The 4,303-nt window shown below is 43.8% G+C and overlaps 1 pseudogene; it reads left to right on the top strand.

Moving 5' to 3' along the window:
* Positions 1-1,826: 1,826 nt before the first annotated feature.
* On the top strand, positions 1,827-4,075 carry LOC123465777 (annotated as a pseudogene).
* Positions 4,076-4,303: the final 228 nt, after the last annotated feature.

The following is a 4,303-nucleotide window of genomic DNA, read 5'->3' as shown; positions in this document are numbered from 1 at the left end:
GATGGCTGGATGGCATCACTGACTCAGTGGACGTGAGTCTGGGTGAACTCCGGGAGTCGGTGATGGACAGGGAGGCCTGGCGTGCTGCAATTCATGGGGTCACAAAGAGTCGGACACGACTGAGCGACTGAACTGAACTGAACCATAATGAAAAAAAATTAAAATGAATGCATAGATAATAGATCATAATGGACAGAGCTGAAATAAATTGAGCCTTTAAAAAACACACAAAGAATATATCAGTGAAACTGAAAGCTTGTTCTTTGGAAAGATAAAAATTGATAAACCTTAACCAGACTCATCACAAAACAAAAAGGAGAGGCCCCGAATCAACAAAGGTAGAAATGTAAAGGAAGAACTTATAACTGACATCGCAGAAATGCGAAGGACCCTAAGAGAATACTAAGAGCGATTATTTGCCAATAAAACGGACAATCTAGGGGAACGGACAGATTTTCACAAAGGCACAACCTCCCAAAACTGAATCAGGAAGACCTAGAAAATATGAGCTGACCAATTACTGTTCCTGAAACTGAATCAGGAATTTAAAGGCACCCCACGAAGACAAGTCCAGGACCAGATGACCTCACAGGGGAATTCTACCAAATATTTAGAGAAGAGTTAACGCCTGTCCTTCTGCAACTTTTCCAAAAAACTGAAGAGGATGGAACACTTCTGAACTCGTTCTGTGAGGCCACCATCACTCTGGTACCAAAAATCAAAGAAACCACACACGAAAAACAAAATTTTAGGCCTATATCACTGGTGAACACAGATGCCAAAGCCCTCAACACAACACTAGCAAACCAAATCAACAATGCATTAGAAGGATTATACACCATGATCAAGTAGGCTCTATTCCAGGGGTGCAAGCATTTTTCAATATCGGTAAATCAGTGCGATACCCCGTATTGACCAACTGAATAAAAACCATATAATCCTTTCACCAGAGGCAGGAAAAGCTTTAGATACAATTTGACATCCATGTATTAAAAAAAAAAAAAAATGTCTCCAGAAAGTGCTGGGACTTCCCTTGCTGATCCAGTGGTTGAGTGGTTTCCCAGGTAGCGCTAGTGGTAAAGAACCTGCCTGACAATGCAGAAGATGCAAGAGACGTGGGTTCGATCCCTGGGTTGGAAAGATTCCCCTGGACGAGGGTGTGACAACCCCCTCCAGTATTGTTGCCGGGACACACATCAGGGGATTCACTGAAAATGCATTTGCTTGAGAATCTGCCAGCCAATGCAGGGGACACGGGTTTCCAGATCCCTGGTCTAGAAAGATCCCATATACAGCAGAGCAGCTAAGCCCGAGCATCACAACTGCTGAGCCTGCGCTCTACAGCCTGTGAGCCCCAACCGCTGAGCCTGCGTGCACCAAGAGCTGAAGCCCACGCACCACCCTGCTGAGCCCACAGGCCTGGAGCTGGAGCTCCGACATGAGGGAAACCCCTGAAATGAGAAGCCTGCCCACTGCAACCAAGGGTAGCCCCCGCTCATGGCAACTAGAGGAAGCCTGCATAGCAATGAATATCCAGCGCAGCCAGAATACAGTATTTACAAAAAAAATCTCCAGAGAGTGGGGACATAGAAGGAACATATCTTAGAGTAATAAAGGCCGTATATGACAAGCCCACAGCTAACATCACATGCAGCAGAGAAAGGCTGAAGGCGTTTCCTGTAAGACTGTGAACAAAATGAGGGAACCCAGAGCTGCCAACTTGAGGCAACGTATTTTGGGAGTCTTAGCAATAGCAATCAGAGCAGCAATCAGGAAAGAAAATCAAATCTGGAAAAGAAGTAAAACCATCACTGTTTGCAGAGAACATGGTTCTACACGTAGGAATTTCTAACGATGCTACCAGAAAGCTGCAGGGACTCCTCAATGAACTTGGTAATGCTGCAGGACACTAAATTCATGCAGAGCCATCTGTTGTATTGCTATACACTAACAACAAAAGAGCAGGAAGAAAAAACTTAGCGAGCAATCCCATTTACCACTGCATTAAAAAGACGAAAACTTCCTAGGACTAAACCTACCTGAGGAAGCCCCGGGGGAGGCTCTGCCCACGCCAGCCTGGCGGTAGGCCAGGGGGTTAAGACGCTGGCCAGGGTGCGAGGATGTAAAGCCACGAATGGCCCGGGCTTGGGTCCTCGCCCACGGGCACAAGTGTCCCGCCTCGTCTCTTCGGCACGACCCATCACCCCCGCAGCACGTCTCTGAGTGATGGGGAAAACTTGAAACTGTTCGGGACGTGCCACAACAACCACACTTTCAAGTAAGTGAGGTGAAGCGAAAGTCGCTCAGTGTGTCCAACTCTGTGCGACCCCGTGGAAGAATCCGTGGAATTCTCCAGGCCACAATACTGGAGTGAATAGCCGTTCCCTTCTCCAAGGGGTCTTCCCAACCCAGGGACTGAACCCAGGTCTCCTGCATTCATGTATTCCTGCAAAGGTGTATTCTTTACCAGCTGAGCCGCCAGGAAGACCTTTCAAGTAAAGGTGGAACAATCAAATGATCTCATCATATATTTCCTTCAAGCCAGAAAGACATGAGACAGAAAATAGTAACAAATACATTGGTTTCTATCTATCCACTTTAGACTTCCTTTGTATGTCTTAAAATATGAAAATGATTCTGTGTATTATTTTCCTTCATTTTACTTTATTAAAAGAGTTACCAAGATATAGGCTAATGTTTAGCAAATATTGACTGAAAGCCCACAGTCCTAAGAAAATTATCATTCAATTAAAGAAGATGACAGAAGTCCCTGGCTTGAGCCTTCTCTGACACCGTTACTCTGAGTGTAAAACCTGCTCATAGTGTGTTTTCTTCTATTCACCCAAACTGTCGCACTGCAACACTTGCTAGAGGACCTGTCTACATAATTCCATCTTTCTTTGATAAATTGTCACCAGCGGAACGGGTGAGGGGGAGAATTTCACCAAGCTTTACCGGTACAAAGTGTTACTCGTGGAAGCTAAGCTCAGTGATTCTGCCTCATTACCTATAAAGTTGTGCTGAGAGTACCTGGAGGAGTGGTCCTGTTACAGGAATGGTCCTGAATTTGACTGCCCTCCAAGAGTATACGGAAGAGGCAATTATGAAGTATCTGGGTCTGGACGTGCCGCATTTTCCAGACATTGTAAGCACAACAGAAAATGTAGACATTTATACCTGGGAAAACCTCCAGAAATGTCTTCCTGTGGGAGTTCTTGATAAAATAAAAGTGTATGAAACCAACAATAATATTGTAGTCTACAAAGGAAAATAGCTCTTAGAGATTAATCCTATAGAAGGATTTCATCTCTACCCATACTTGAAGAAGACCTTTATCCCCTGGAATAATTAAGAAGCCCTAACATGACCACTGCACCTCTACATTGTGTTCTGAAATCACTGAGTGAGACCGCTTCTAAAATCGGTAACGTATTCTGAGTACCATTTAAAGAGTCTTTCATCTATTGATTAAAATCATTTAAGCAAAATGTTTTGGTGTAGAATCATTTGAAAGCAAAAGAAATCTGCTTTTGTTTTTCCATTATCTCATTTCTAGTAGTCTTTTTTTTCCTGGTATAATGTAAATGGAAAAAATGTTTGTAAGACTTACAGTAGGTGAATCTTATAAAAAATAAAATACCGGTGACCACGAGTGTCTCTTAGTAGACTGGGCTCCCTTGATCACTTCTCGGATATGCTAAAGGTGCAGATCATTCAGGGAAAATTAGACACAAATCATACGAGACAATGCACTGTAAATGGAGCTGCAGGAGCAGTGGGGGTGCTGCTTTAGTGTGCACTGCTCATTGCACATTTGCTGATTCAGTTATGAGCTGCTAGTGAGGCATGCTGAACATATCATGGAAGATCAGTAAACTGCGTATGTATATTTGTCTATATTTTCATACTTTATGGCTACCTGAATCATTTAAACTCAGAAGACTGAAGAATAATCACCTGTATTAAACCCGGTCAAAATAATCAGCATGAAAAGGATATATTATCTGTAAAGCATCTCTTTACAAGGTAAGAGAAACCCAAGTAAGACGGTAGGTGTTGCAAGAGGGCATCAGAGGGCAGACACACTGAAACCATACTCACAGAAAACTAGTCAATCGAATCACACTAGGACCACAGCCCTGTATAACTCAATGAAACTAAGCCATGCCCGTGGGGCCACCCAAGACAGGCGGGTCATGGTGGAGAGGTCTGACAGAATGTGGTCCACTGGAAAAGGGAATGGCAAACCACTTCAGTATTCTTGCTTTGAGAACCCCATGAACAGTATGAAAAGGCAAAATGA

Source organism: Bubalus bubalis, chromosome 5, assembly GCF_019923935.1.
Source record: "Bubalus bubalis isolate 160015118507 breed Murrah chromosome 5, NDDB_SH_1, whole genome shotgun sequence".
In the NCBI taxonomy this organism is placed as follows: Eukaryota; Metazoa; Chordata; class Mammalia; order Artiodactyla; family Bovidae; genus Bubalus; species Bubalus bubalis.
The sequence above is the reverse complement of the archived record's forward strand: the minus strand, read 5'-3'. Positions and strand labels throughout refer to the sequence as shown.